The sequence below is a fragment of the Pan troglodytes genome, chromosome 7 (assembly GCF_028858775.2).
Source record: "Pan troglodytes isolate AG18354 chromosome 7, NHGRI_mPanTro3-v2.0_pri, whole genome shotgun sequence".
In the NCBI taxonomy this organism is placed as follows: Eukaryota; Metazoa; Chordata; class Mammalia; order Primates; family Hominidae; genus Pan; species Pan troglodytes.
In genome coordinates, this window is record NC_072405.2 from 23206024 (window position 1) to 23222510 (window position 16487).

A 16487-nucleotide genomic window follows, 5' to 3' on the forward strand; every position below is an offset into this window, starting at 1 on the left:
ATTAGAGCATATGACAGTTTCCTCAATTCTAAATTCTATGCTATTTGTAACACTTTTTAGCCCAGGGCAGAAGTGATATTTATATCAAAATGACTGGTGAATGGCTTTTTTCCTTTAAATGAGACTCAAGTCCCTTCACAGAAAATATAACAAATATTTAATTAATTGGCATTGATTTATCAAGCTTTAATTAATGACATGCATCTGAGTTTTAAGATCCTAATATAAAATATTCACTAAATACAGAAGATGTGCAACTGCCTCATATTACTTAAACTTTGCTGTTTTTTTTTTCAATTGTGTTAGCTTTCAAAAAGGAACTGCTTTCCGAATTAAGTTAAGCAACTATAGTTAATGAATGGTTCTCCCATAACCTCTCTCAGTTGACTTTTGAAGAGCATACTTCTAAAATATATAAAGCACATCTGTCATTAGAAAATTTATTTCCACTGGGCAAAGATAATTGAATGTCAGTGGTGCAAAGTGAAAGGAAAAGCTTGACTTTGCTTTTACATTACTTAAAAGAAATCTGTCAGTATCCCCTTAGTGATCACTCTAGACAGAAATGGACAAAGATTCTTCAAGTTTGCTCCCCAAGGGTCTTTGCTTCAGGTCACAATGAACAGGAGCTTATCTTTGCTTCAGATGATCACTGGGCCTCTCACACTGAAGACACAGTTTTTCATACCCCGAGGAAGAAATTATTGATCTCACTGGGCAATCTTTTAAATTTTCAGATGAACCAAAAGAAAATTCTCAAATATGGTCAAATGAAATAAAAGCTTTGTTGCCTTTAGAAACTACTTCAGGTAAAAACAGTCTGTCTTCTTTTTGTTATAAACTACAAAAAAAAGTGAATGAATAAATGAATATAAAGTAACACCCTCCCTAGCTTCTTAGAATCAATCCCAAACACAAGCATGTTACTTCTCCTCAGAGTTTCTGAGGAGACAGAAACAATTCAAATGCTACAGAATGAAGGAAAACTATATTAAAAAATTTGATTTATGAAACTGAGGACTAAAAAACAAGTGGATGCTAAATGCAAAAAAATCTTTATATCTTCCATATATAATGCTAAAGTTTGGGGGTCCAGGGTAATAATAAAATCCTTTACTTCAGTTGTATTAGGAATAACATGAATGATCTATAATTTTGGTTTCAGTTGAAGTTGCTACATAGAATTAAACTAAGGAAATATGTACTTGCTGTTAATTTATACAATTAATCATTTAGTAAGTTAATAATTATTGATTTTATTAATAACAGTTGTTGCCAACTAGTTGTGTCATTTGGTGTGATGGTTACTTGGGTTCAAATCCTACCTCTGCCGTGTAATCTTGGGTACATTACTTAATTCTTCTGATTATTAGTGTACTCATCTCTTAAATGGAGCCAAAATTGAATAGCTGTGAAGATCGAATGAGTTAAATAATTAAAGTAACCAGGACAGTACCTAAGACACAATTACCAATGCACATCGGTGTGTGTTTTTTTGGGGGTGACACAAAACATTTCTACTCTCCTGGAAATCTTATCAGCTGTTTTATTAGTGTGATAAGAAATTCAAAGATGAGATTAAAGCCTTATTATAACATTCCCCACTCCCCCCAAATCCATGAGGACTGATAGAAAACCTTATTTTGAATCTGGAAGATCAAAGAAGATGTAAGTGGTATTACCTCTTCATAACAGAACAAAGTACAAAAATAAGAGCCAAGGGACTTGCTTAATAATATCAATAATTTTTAACTTCTACTAAAATATTACTGTGTGCCAGGCACTTTGCTATGTTCTTTTCAAACGTGTGGTAAGTCTCGAAAAGCAAACTGCAAATGTAGATGCAGTGGTTCCCAGCCCAAGCTACACACTGGAATAGCCCAAGAAGCTTTTTAAAATATCTAATGCTGAGCCTCACTGCTGGAGTTTCTAATTCATCTGTATAGGGTAGAAATGGGATTTTTTTAAATTAAAAGTTCTTGTGGTATTTATAATGTGTATATAGGGTTGAGACTCACTTTAGTAAGATGCTTGCATTAAAAATATGTACATCCCAGGTGAACACTACCTGGTAAGGCAAACCATTCCCTCAGTCCAATCTCTACTTAGATCTTTGGACCAGCCCGTGCTTGCTAACAATATAAATTAAAAATACAGGTCATTAAAATCAACTAGTTTTCTGCATTCCCAAAAATAAAAAGTTAAGAAACTGCTATGGGTAGGTGAGTTACATTTTTGTCTTATTTTGGTCATTTTCTTTTATTTTGATCACATTGTTAATTCTCTTCCTCTCATCCGGGAAAGCTGACTTTCAAGAAAGAGGATATGCTTTTTAGTTGCCCCTGTTAACTTCAAATGAAAGATATCTGGGGAAAGAAGGTGTGCAAGGTCCTCTCTCTTACCCTCAAATATGTAGAAGTTAAACATAATGCCTAATGGCACTGACTCTGGTGTCAGGCAGAGTTACTGGGGGCAAATAATGATTCTACATTTCATGTTGACTCATGATGGAAGACATTTATTTATTTATTTATTTATTTATTTATTTTACTATTATTATCATTATTATGATTATTTTGAGACAGAGCTTCACCCTGTCATCCAAGCTTGAGTGCAGCGGCATGATCTTGGCTCACTGCAACCTCCACCTCTCAGGTTCCAGTGATTCTTCTGCTGCAGCCTCCCGGGTAGCTGAGATTACAGGTGTCCTCCACCACACCTGGCTAATTTTCGTATTTTCAGGAGAGACAGGGTTTCACCATGTTGGTCAAGGTAGGCTCGACCTCCTGACCTCCACCTGCCTCGGCCTCCCAAAGTGCTGGGATTACAGGCGTGAGCCACCACACCTGGCTGACTTTTTTTTCTTTTTTTGACACCGAGTCTTGCTCTGTCACCCAGGCTCTGGAGTGCAGTGGTGTGAATTTGGCTCACTGCAACCTCCGCCTCCTGGGTTGAAGCGATTCTCCTGCCTCAGCCCTCCTGAGTAGCTGGGATTACAGGTGAGCGCCACCAGGCCCAACTAATTTTTTTGGTATTTTTAGTAGAGATGGGTTTCACCACATTGGTCAGGCTGGTCTCGAACTCCTGACCTCATGATTCACCTGCCTCAGCCTCCCAAAGTGATGGGATTACAGGCGTAAGCCACCGTGCCTGGCCCTGGCTGACTTTCTTAACCTCCCTAGTCCTTGCTTTTCATATTTGCAAAAAGGAAATAATTATTAGTTTGATAGTGTTATTAAAAGAAATAAATGAGAGAATCATGTAAAGATATTTTAATTAATCTAATGCCTGTCTCAAAGGAAATGGTTGGTGAATATAATTAATAATTATGTATATAATAAACTATTAATAAAATTAATATCTGGTCTTCTCTAGAAGGTTCCCATCTGATAAAAGGCAAAAAGTGAAAGCACTGCTTAAGAAATAACATTTAGAAACAACCTATTATACTGAGTCTCCCACTAGGATGGCTTGTAACATTTAGCCCTTCCTCTTAAACTTGATGCCGAGTTTCTTTGGATCAATGTCTTGTAGTTCTGGATGGTTTGGCTCTTCTGTTCTCACAGGATTCTTTCCCTTTTCAACATGTCAATGGTGAGGAAGGCATCCAAATTGTACCCTCAGTCTAATCATTGTACAGGTCTAGTGTCAGTGCCTTTTCTATTTTAAATGTGAATTAATCACTGCTATAGATCATAATGAAGTCCCTGGAGATCATAAGGCATAATTCATATGTCCCTGCATAGACTATACTAGCATGATACTAAACTCTTTACGTTCTTGCAACTGTATTATAGCAACAAATGACCATTCTCATCTTTTCCAAAACATCCTGGCATGTGTGATGTCTCTATCCTTAGAAATATCTGATTCACAAACATCAACTGTGAAGTCCCCTCCTGTCATTCTGTGCATAGTTTATACCCTTTCTACCAATCACTCAGGAAATACTTGAATACTTCCTATGTCGAAGGCACTATCCAGGCATTAAGGGATAGAGGCATTTTCAAAAGAGATGTATCCCCTACCCTAATAAGGCTTGTATTTTAGTGGTGAAGAAAGACATTTTAAAATTATTATTTTATAGTTGATTCACAATTCACGAACAGATGTGTTTAGTATGTTTATACTGGGTCATCCAATAAGGAACTCTGAGAAAACAACTTTTATTATAAACTTAAAAAAAAAAAGAATCAACATTTTTTGCAGAGACAGGTCTCATTACATTGCCCAGGCTGGTCTCAAACTCCTGTACTCAAGAGATCCTCCCACCTCAACCTCCCAAAGCATAGGAACTACAGGTGTGAGCCACCATATGCGGCCAGAAGCAATTTCTAAGATGTGTTTAAAGGAGGAGGAAAGATCCAGGCAAAGAGTGACGGGAAGGCAAAGCTATGAAATGTCAACAGCCTGTGCCAGGGAGCAGCGATGTGAGAAACAGCCGAGGCTGCTGCTGAACCTCAGGGTGTGATGGGAAATGCGTTGTAAGGTGGGCTGCTGCAGAGGTTGGGAGGGTCACAGGTAAGAATTTGGCACTTTATTCTGAGAAGATATTGGGCCAGGGACTGATATGGTTAGGCTGTGTTCTTAAAATATTCTTTTAGTTTCAGCATGAAGAATAAATTGGTAAAAGCAGGAATAATGGGAAAGATGGTTATTGGACTTGGGTGACAGGAATAGAAGTGAAAAGATTTGAGAATATATATGAGCGAGAATCAAAAGGATTTGATAATGGATTATATCTGAGATGAGAAGAGTCAAGTTTAAGAATAATTTCCTGGTGTCTGGTTTGAAAGAGCAAGCAAAGGTGCTAGTTTGCAAGATAGAGAATACTAGTTGGAGATAAGATTTGGAAATATAAAAGAATAATTCAGTGAGTGCCACCTTCTGTTCAAGATGTCTGTATATTGTATGTGTTCTGTGAGGATATTATAAAGGTAGTTGAATAACTGAGCTGGGGTTTAGACGGGAAAATTGTTCTGAGAAAATATATTTCAGAATTTTTAAAATCAACAAATAAATCCATGATAGTGAAGACAATGTAGAATAATTTTTTAAAAGTTTCCAAGATGATTCACTTTTTGAATATTGAACTTTTTACCATATTAGAGTTTCACTTGTTTTTAAGAAGCAATTTTCCTTAAAAAGGAACTGTAATTTTTTTTCCTGGAATTGAGGACAATCGCATAATAGCTGCCTTGATCATAGTTTATCAAAACCCTTTACATAATGTCAATTTGTTGCAATGAACATATATTTTAGGAAAAACTGTGGGTTAAAGTATTTTGTAAATCTCATATCCACTTTATTAACTTGCAATTTAAGATCTCCTTGCCAGCAATCCTTTCTTCCTTTCTTTCTCCCTTATTTCCCACTTCCCTCCCTCTCTTCTTCCATCTGTCAAATACTTGTATAACAACTGTTAACACATGAAGCTACATGAAATGAATGAGACTATTCTGACCTTAAAGATTTTATAGTCTACTTGCCAAAAACTAACGTTAAATTACAAAAATAAAAGCACAGAATGTGATTTAAATAAGGTGCTACAAAGTTGCTAATCTTTGAAAATGAGTAGCCATTTCCTCAACAGACTAGGGAGGTTTGCTAGGCAGGGTGGAAAAGGAATGCCCTTCACACTTCCCACTGCACAGGCAAAGTTTCCCCATGCTTTGAGGCTCCAGGTTGTAAACAGCTGTGCTAGGTTCACTACCTGATCCAGAAGGCATATTGGGTTAAGTAACACAAACAGGTTCTTTTGACCTCGGGAGGTTAAATGGGAGAGAGGAGGGTAGAAGAATATACCAGCCTATACCTCAAAATGAGGATGGAAGGAGAGAAGGGAGAAAAGACAGAGGGAGGAATACAGGAAGGGAGAAAAGTGAAAAGAAAGAAGGGAGGAAGTGAGAGAGGAAGAGGAGGAGGAAGAAGAAGAAGAAGAAGAAGAGGAGGAGGAGGATGAGAGGAAAATGCTTAAACATTGTATCAAGAGCTAAGAGATGAAGTGAGTAGCTGGTGACCTGTACGTAGTTCTAGCAGAGGGTACCTGCTGTGAAAAGGTTTAACGTGGGGTGTTATTCTCATTCTCTGAGAGGAGACCTTTCAGTGAACCAGATTTTTCTCCAGTGTTCTCTGGAAGTTGGATATTTTATAAATATAATAAACTCTCCCAAGCCCCTACAGTAATTTTTGAAACCTTTCTATAACACTTTTATCAGCATAAATCACATCCACTTGACTCTAGACAGACAAGGGAGGTTTGCTACACAGGCTGGAATAGTTTTTAAAAAATCAAAATAAACAGCTTATGGTAATAGTAAATACTGAGCATATCTTTAAGGCAAAAAGTACTGGCAGAATGTAAAATTTAAAAATCAACTGGATGATTTTTTCTAATGAATGATGTGATAAATCCCCAACGACTCTAGATTCTACCATTTCTTCATGCATCCATTGAGTGAGTGAGGCTGAAAGCAACCCCACAGTCAGTTCTTGGGCAGGAAGTTTGGACCCAATAGCGATATTCTGTAACCTGTATGGCACAGAAATCAACCAATGAAATCAACTCCGACCCAGCAGAATGGATTCAGGCTCCTAAATAACAAACTCAACTGTACCACTGGGTCCAAGCTGAATGGCAGCCCTGATTCTACTTACCAGCCCATATGCAAAATATCTGTTGAATCATCAATACTGAAAACCTTCAAGACCTGTCATTATAGACTGAATACCAGGTTTAATTTCAATTCAGACATCAGTGAAACTCATGTTGAATATCCTCTCATTTGCAGTTTACGAAATCTGAAAGATATTTTATTATTGAAGTCAGATAAAGATGCAAATTGCATGAATATCTTTGATTATTATCTACAATTCTGAATGTAACATAGCCAAAATTCGGAATCTTTCTTTAAAAACAGGCATTTCTCATATTGGCCTACTATAGAAATGTTGAAAATTAAAATGTTTTGATTAATTTGCACTCTAATTTACGAGATTTATACTCTGAATTGAAAACCCTACCTATAAAGTATTTATTTCTGTGGACTGTGATAGTCTAGATAGCTCAGGCTTTGAGGTTTGATAATCAAATTTATTAATACCAAGATATTCTAATAACATATCATTTCTGTTTGGAAAGAATGCTTACTCAAAGGAAGACAGCTTGAACTCCTGTTATTCTGAAACTTGGCACATTTCCAGCATAAATATCAATCTAATTATACATATGGACTGTAAAATCTCAGATCAAATTGCAACTTTTAGTTGGGAGACTCTTCTATTATCCTTAATGAACCCTAAATTAGGTAAGCACACTTAAGAAATAATTCTCCATAAAATCCTGTGATGACTCACTGGTAACCACAGCTTTGTTATGAGTTGAAGGAACAGAAAGGCATCTGGCCATTATGCACGGGAGTAGCTCCCAAACACATCTAATGAGTCACCACACACGAGGTCATTGGTCAGTTTGGACCTGGCCAATGTAGTGACAAACAGGCAATACATTAAGAGAATAAAATGTAGGCGTATACGTTTTTCCTTTCACAGTACAGCACTTTTAGTTATTACTAAAAATGTATTCGATTTGAGATTGAAAAAATATCAATAGCAATTTTATTTAAAGGATGTTGTATATGTAAAATGTGTGAAGGACTGTTAGGTTCTTCACACATTTTGGGGTGAAAATTTTCAGGTGAAAAAATCCTTGGTCTATGTAAAATATCCTTTGTATATGGAAACAGTCCTTCTCACATTCTGGGGTAAAAAATTTACATATATTTTCGGTAAAAATGCCTAAAGCTGTGTCAAGCAACGTACATGACAATGTATCCTACAAATCAGACTTAACAGACTATACCAAGAAAATATCTATTTTTGTATGTTTCATGTGCAGGAAATGTCATGCTAATGTAAACCAACTGCACAAGAAAACAGAATATCCTATATACATAAGTAAAAATAAAGCAGGAAACAAAACATGAGAAATTGATTCTTGTTTACATCACCTAGCAGGAACAAATGCTGACAGTCAGCCTTTGGCAAGGGGGCAAAATCACTCACTAACTGGTATAACATATCACTAATTGTAATTAATCATTTTAATATGCAAATTATTATACATTTTAGTGGACACTTTATTTCAAACTATTTGGCTCCATAAATGCCTACACTCAAATTTGGTGAGTAAATGATTCACTCCTTAGCTCTGGTAGGACAAGGGAAACACGAACAAAAGCCAGACTTTTCATTTCTGGAGGGTTCATTCTGGACCTCTCATACCCAGATCCCTTGTCAAGCTCCTTCTCTGCCTGTGTTCCATCTACTGTTTGGAGTTCCTGGTCTTTTACTTGTTTCTCCTGTCTTCCGTTCTTAATCTTTTCTTCTATAGTTTGATCCTCTCTGCTGATCAGGCATTACTTGGAATATTTCCAATCATTTTGACCCCTGCGACTTGGTCAGAGTGATCTCTTGCATTATCCAATGCCTCTGTCATCTCCGAAGTTTTTGCCCAAGAATTCCCTGGGCCTGAATTTTCCTTGCCTGGAAAATCAAGCATCAGAAACCATGTGTTTAGGTACATAACCTAAACATAAATATAAACCTTGCTTTCTCAAAATTCAACTAAAATGGCAAGAGCATCTTTCTGGTTTTGGTGAATACCTTTATACTCACCATAACATGAATATGGGATTTGGTGAATACTATGCCAGCCTCTTCAGAAAGCTGTCTATTGAAATTAGCCTAGTCCTGACATTGAATCTGATAAAGAAAGATATAAATATCACAAAACAAACATGATTTCCTGCAATTGTCTTTAAAATTCTTAAGCATAGACAAATATTCGGGTTTACTGGGGAAGTCAGTTACCTGAATCAGGAATACACGCTCTACAGTGGTTAGCTAATATTTACTCAGAATCTACTTTCAATTTTGCTATAATAAATGCTTTAGTTATATTTATTTCTAATGAATATACGTCTCCCTGATTAACAGAAGGAATGTTAGAAAAACGATTTGTATTGGCAAAACTGTGATTTTCAAAACATGTGAATTGACTAGAAATATGTTTAAAGTATCATCCCTCTTATATTAACAGTATATAAATAGCTCTGAAGCCCCTTCTCTTGCTCCTGAGACGATGCCAGTGTTCTGTATCCAGCTAAGGAGGCAGAGGGTTCTGGTTTCCTTACAGTAAGTTTAATTAAGTCCTTCTCTAAAGTACTATATCATCTGCCTCAATGACTATAATGAGTGGTCAGAATACCTCCAAAGACAGAGAACTGAAATTTCATCAAGCAAATATTTTTAAACATTCTCATGACAAATGGCAAATACATGACAGTGTAGATACAGCATTATTTCTGAGACTTGCTCTCATACTAAATACAGATGCAGCAGCAGAGAAATTTTATGATCCTCACCACTAACTGCTGACAGATATCAGTAATTATTTAAAACAATTAATAATTATGAATAATATACTGGCTTAGGTTTGTCTGTAATAGCATGCAAATCTTGAAATCCTGAAAAAACAAAAAAAGTAAATGCAAATGGGTTATCTGGGTTACTATTAAAGTGTTCTCTAAGTATTTGAGTCTATTTATTGAAGAATAAATAAGTAAAAACACAGAAAGATGACAAAGAGATAAATGGGTATTAGCCATTAGGTTGGAAAAAATTAGAAAAGTTTCAGTCACTTCTATGAAATAGGAACACTATCCTGGAAGACTGAGAATTAGAAAGAACGTCTTATGTATTATTGGAGACTTATGTATTATTTATTGTGTAGTTTTTAAGAGCAGTGTATAGGGACAGTCAGAGTACATTATATACTAGTCAGAGTATGAGTGATTATCTCAACAGTCCATGAAATTATTCAGAAACATTAGAAAGAAAGGACATATTGCTGAATTTGGGTTAAAGTGAAGAGGATTTAAATAGAATAAATATACAGAAATCTAGGGAAGATTAACCTTAGGAAGGCTTTACATTAAGAGGGTTAAAACATTAACTCAAGATACTTCTTTTCTCATGATTAGTAATATTTCATAACAGGAAATTGTGGACCATTCAATAATGTTAGATGATGAAATGGTCAGTTGGGAGCTACAAAAAATTTTAAAAGTCAACTAAAGGAAATAATGTATTAACTTGTTGATAAAGCTATCATAGTCTTCCTCATACTAATCGTGCATTATGATGCACCTTAGGGGTTTTCATGAAATATGTTTATCTTAAAATATAGTAAGATATACTTCATGAGGAAAAAGTGCAACTTGAATTGCTGCTCACAGCTTTCTCTGAAAATTCTTCCCCCTGAACTTCTTCCTTTGGGAAAATACGCTTGATTTCTCCATCCCTGTGGTCATTCCTGAAAACAGCATTGTTTTCAAGGACAGAAAGTATAGCATAATGTTTTGGTATAAATATCAATGTAATTCCTAAACATCTCAATCCTTTCCAAAAAAGATTAGATGCAGTTCAATATAGCACGCAAAACATCTCATTATCAAAGAATACACGAACTTATTTCTGTAAACTAGAAGCATAATTTTACCTTTAGGTAAAGTAGAATATATGAACTTATTTCTGTAAACTAGAAGCATTTTACCTTGAATAATTCATTATTAAATAATTTCTGCAGGAAATTTTAAAATCTCTCTGTAAAATGGTATTCATATCAGAATTAAACTCATCATGAGCTCTTAATTTCACCAACTGCACAATTTATTGAGGGTTTTAGTGAAAGAGATTCTCTCCTCAATAAGATTCATATAAAGCATTCTACTTAGAAAATATTCTCTATCTATATTTTATAATTAGATTTGATAGTCTATGTTACTGTTCTAAGGCTATCTGGGTTTTGATTTATTTTACACTTTTTGCCAGTAATTCTTTTTTTCTACAAGTCGTCATACATTTTCTGTTTAATCTTATTCCTTTATGATGTTTTATTATTATTTCTTCCTTAGATAACCATTCTTATCTTTCAACTCTCCTCCTATGTTTTAAATAAAGCTTACTTTTATCAATATGTATTCATATAATGTATCTTTGTTGTTATGAAAACTTAAGTCTTGCCTAACACAAAAATTAAATCATAAAACTATAAAAGACAATATTATTGGGGCCCTTGGTTTGGAAAATATTTCTTGACACTACCCTATACTCACTTCCCAGTCACAAATTATAAGGAGAAAAATTGATGAATTATATTTCTTCAAACATATATACTTCTGTTTATCAATGACATCATAGATAAAGTTACTCGTCAAGATTTTACTATCTAAAATATAACAAACACTTCCTTAATCATTTCAAAAAATAATCTGAAATCTCAATAGGAAAAAATAGACAAAAGCCATAAAGAATGAACAAAGGAAAAACCGATTAAAAAGACAGTAATGGTAAATGGTAGGGATATTTCACCTCATTAATACTCCAATAAATAAAAATTAAGAAAACATCGACATGACATTACACCGTTTTCCAGGAAAACAATAAAGTCAGGTAGTATAATACTAAGTCCGAGAGAGAGAGACTAAGGACATTCATTTACTGCTCATTGGAATTTAAACTTGGAGAGCCAATCTGGACCACCATCTCCAGTATTTGATAAAACTGGGTACATGTGCAAATTAGCACTCAGAAATTTCTCTAAGTGCACCAGAGAAAAATCTCCGCCCACACACAAACTAGGAAAATTATTCTATGATTAAATTAATTACAGTGTTTATCATAGTGTCAAATAGTTGGACCCAACCTCCGAATCCATGTAGAGGAATACGTAAGTGAAGATATACATAGGTAAAGATGTCATCAGAAGCTATAGGCCAGATGGGCAGCAGCATAGACAGACACTCAATTAAACATTGAGTGGGACAAAATAAGAAAAAAAAAACCCTAAAATTTAAAACTCAAAACCATTTGTACAAACTGAACACATATGGAAAACAATATATATTTATATACACACACACACCTATATATACAAATATACACACTTATATTGGAAGTACCTCTACAAATAAAATAGAGAATATGCCTATGAGGAAGATAAAGTGTTAGGAATGTGGTTGAAATATTTTTTTAAAAAATTACAAATATATAAAGTATATCAAAAGTCAAAAGAAAGGCTTTTCAAAGATTGATGCTGATATTGTGCCATTCACTGAGATCAACAAAAGGCTGCGTATCTGAGATATAAGAGATAAATAAATTAAATACGGGGCTAATTATATATTAAGAAGACTAACTCTCTATGACACATACTGCAGGAGCTAATTCTTGCATTAATTTTGAAGACGCTCCCTACAGTTTTACAAAAGGAACTGTTTGAGGAAAATATGAGGATCATAATAGGCGTGTAGTGCAATAATTCTGGAGACAATATGAATATTTTATAAATGTTACTTTTTGAATACTCTTAAAAAGAGAGTATGTTTAAACCAATATCTGCAAAGCTTACAAAAGAGTAAAAGTCCAGGAAGACACTAGGTATATTCTGAACCAATGGCTCTTAAACCACGCTCTGGAAAATTCTTAACTTCTGTGGCGATATGGCAGGTTACCCACAATTAAAATTATCGTTTTATATATTTTTTCTTTTCTACAAAGCAAATGTAAACTGCTGCCACTTACAATTTAATTTAAAGAGATATTTGGCTTCTAAGATGTTTGAAACATCATTCTAGAAAAGAACAGATCACTTTGGTATTTGTACTAAATCCATATTATACTTACCCCTCACCAGTACTGAAATCAACTAACTAGGATTTACAGGAATGAAGATCAAACAACAGAACTTGGCGTGAGGCACACACAGTTCTGAGAAATCAACCGGAGACCAACAATGAGATGCTTACAGTCCTGATTAGCTCTAGAAAAGAGCTAGAGCTAGAAAAAGAACTGGGTTCTTATGAGAGAAATCATTTCTTTCTAAGGAGTACATATCACAGATAGAGTTACTTAGTTAATAAATTAGACAATGGCATTGTTATGGAGTCAAAGTATTTTCAAATACATTTACTTTAAAAAAGGTGATACTTCTGCCACTGTCAGAGAATTTATAACAATAACCTTAAATCATATCCCATAAACAACTCAAAATGTTACCATAAAACTTTTATTTTTGTTCTCCCTGAAAGCATGGTGCTAGTTTTATGCATGTCACTGGGTCACTGAAATGTAAATAATTTGCCTATAAACTGATAATTTAATTTATCCAGGCACCTCTGTGATACAGAGTCTACTATTTTTTCAATGGGTTTCATATGTTTTACAGTTACACATTACTATTTTTTGGGACAGAGTCTTGCTCTGTCACTCAGGATGAAGTAGAATGGCGTGATCATGGCTCACTGCAGCCTCGTACTTATGGCCTCAAGGTATCCTCTCACCTCAGCCTCATGAGTACCTGGGACTACAGGCACACCACTATGCCTGGATAATTTTTATTTTTTGAGATGATGTCTCACTATCTTGCCCAGGTTAGTCTCCAACTCCTGGGCTCAAGTGATCCTCCTGCCTCAGCCTCTCAAAGTGCTAGAATTGCAGGCATAAGCCACTGCTCCCAGCCTCAGTTAACTATTAAGAAGTGCCGCTTCAAGTATTGGAGGAGCTAAATGCCTCCAATAACTAACTATTCTTAATAAAGAATAAAGGCTGGATACAGTGATCCCAGCACTTTGGGAAGCCAAGGTAGGAGTGTTGCTTGAGGCCAGAAGTTCAAGTCCAATCTGGGCAACATAGTAAGACCCTGACTCAAAAAATAAAATAAAGAATAAAAATTGAGTGCGCCCATTAGGGTTGTCTTCCCTCTCTCTCTACACTACAACCTATACAAGCTATATGCACAGAAATGAGCCACAATTCACTAACTTTTCTGCAATGAAGCGCTAATTCCACCTATTTCAACCCTACTATTAAAACATACCAAGTACATCCAAAATAATATTTAGGATGTATACAACCAAGAACAAATAACCATTTGAGGAGAAAGAATAGTTATTAATAGTACAGCATAATTAACTAATGCATTTTAGAAAGGGCAGTCTGAACTAGGAAAAATTACATATTAGGTTGAATCATGTGAAATTGGTATGCTTTTTCTTTTCTTTTTGGTCAGAAACAGATAAATAGAAACCACTGAAAATAAAAATTTCTGGTTTTGTTACTTATGTAGCATATCTAAAGTCAGGGCAAAAAAGGTAGTTAATAGAACCTTTTCTGTCTCTTTGATGAGTTGATGGGAATAATTTGTAACAATTATATAATATTTTTATGCATTATGGCAAATTTCTCTAAATCATTTTTATCTAAATTACCTCAATTGGTCCGCAAAATGTTCAGTAAACTTGAAGACACAGGTATGGTCCTTGTTTTGAAAATGAGTGGGAAAAAGTTCAATTATTCAACAAATATTTACCTAGTGGCCATTGTATAGCAGACACTAGGCACATGGCAGAGTCTCCATGAGACTGTATTCTACCAAGGGGTATAATAAACAAGGAAATAGATAAATGGGCAAGTTACAGATTTTTGTTAAGATTCAGAGAACTGGCCAGGTGCAGTGGCTCACGCCTGTAATCCCAGCAGTTTGGGAGCCCCAGGTGGGCGGATCACGAGATCAGCAGTTCGAGACCAGCCTGACCAACATGGTGAAACCCCATTTCTACTAAATACACACAAATTAGCCGGGCGTGGTGACAGGCACCTGTAATCCCAGCTACTCAGGAGGCTGAGGCCGGAGAATCGCTGGAACCTGGAAGGCGGAGCTTGCAGTGAGCCGAGATCGGGCCACTGTACTCCAGCATGGTGATCTGTCACCGTTTCAAAAAAAAAAAAAAGAGAGAGATTCAGAGAACCTAATTCACTATAAAAAATATAAGTCAGAGATACAAAGTTTCTGATATTCTGAATTCCTAGAATTCTTACTGCATTTATATGAGACGAATAGTTTGTTATTTAATTTCAAAGTGCATTGTATTAGGTTCTCCAAATGTTTTTCTTGCAGATTAAACTTATCTCTATAATTATGCCTATGTATTTTATATCATTATTTCTCCCCTAATACCTGGGACAATGCTTGACATAAAATCGGGACTCTAATGATGAGTCAATTTTTCCAAAATTATTAAGCAGAGGTTTGCAAATCATTTGCATCAAGTTGATTAAGTATCTCATCTAGTTTACACTATTAATCCATTCAGTTAATCATTTTACTTTAACATCCAGCCCACTCCTTATGTCAATTACTATAATTTTCAATTAGCAGAGACCAAATTAAAGGAGGCTTGTTACATGCATTCACCTGTCCTCAAATTATGACGTGTTAGATTGTGAAGCTATCGAAAAATCCTCTAAATCCAATTGTCTACCTGGCCAAATACATCCCTTTTAAATAATTCCTTTTTGAAGTGTTTAAATATTTTTCTTGGTGTGAAATTCACTGTCTTTAATTAATTTCGTGTTTTAATGTTATAATGTATTTCTCTTATTGAATGGAATTCTGCCTTTTTATATAAATTTTGTTTCTTTTTCTTTTAAAATCTTAAGAGGTTATCTTAAATTATCTGTGTCTGATTTATCTGTGCTAACCATTCCCAAGTCTTCTATTACGTCATATTATTTTTTAGTAAATTTTATAAATCAGTATGATTTGTTAGGCTTTCAATATGTTTAACATAAATATTTAAGTCTTTTAGTAAATAATATGTCAAATTTTTAGTTTGGAAATATGGGAATTTTAATTATAAGGCATAGTTCTAACCAATAACTCAGCCTGGTTTGCATCAACACCAATTTGGAGATGTTTATTCAGCTATTTAAAATTTATTATACCTCACCCTCCTCAAAGCACTCTGGTTTGTCCATCTACTAGTTAAAAGTGTCCCTCAATTCTGTCATCCAGAAACCAACAACTCTCCATGGTGTTCTTTGACCAGTGTAGCTATATAGTGGAACCTCATATTTTACACAGCATATTTCTATCCTTAGCCAAAAACTGTACTATATTTTAACCATTTAACTTTATCATCCCATAAGAGAACTTTTCAGTTACTCTCTCCATTTTTAATGCATTGGCCTCTATCAAGCCAGTTATGTTCCCCACCCTGTGCTTTAATAAGAAGCTGTCTTATCTAAATATAAAACTGTAAGTTTATCATAATTACATTTCACCTTATTTGAGATGTTGCATTCTATAAAACTTATGACCCTATTTAGTCTTTAAAGGCTTGTACCATCTTCAAAACCAGTAATATATCTTCCATCTACTCATTTAATCATTCGTTAAATTTGATAAGGATAATTCCCAGTTGGTTAAAACAGTATTTCTCTAATTTATAATGATTTTCACCAATACACATTGATATATATTTATTCAGTTAATTAAAATTTATTAAACATCTCTCACAGTACCATTTAATACATAAGAACACCAGGAAACAACTTAAAAATGGCTTAACTCGGTGTTTGTAGCA

The 16487-nt window shown here is 34.8% G+C and overlaps 1 protein-coding gene and 1 long non-coding RNA gene across 2 annotated transcripts in view; both read right to left on the reverse strand.

The window, feature by feature from the left end:
* The window catches only part of SGCZ (sarcoglycan zeta), a 1171086-nt gene that overhangs the window by 827856 nt on the left and 326743 nt on the right, over positions 1 to 16487 (reverse strand). The window lies entirely within an intron of this gene.
* The window catches only part of LOC129135671 (uncharacterized), a 119597-nt gene continuing 109826 nt past the window's right edge, over positions 6717 to 16487 (reverse strand). Inside the window, exons 3-5 of the long non-coding RNA XR_008536656.2 lie at positions 8677 to 8763; positions 8284 to 8544; positions 6717 to 6801 (exon numbers count right to left, since the gene is read on the reverse strand). This is a non-coding gene — a long non-coding RNA (uncharacterized LOC129135671). The remainder of the gene's footprint in view (positions 6802 to 8283; positions 8545 to 8676; positions 8764 to 16487) is intronic.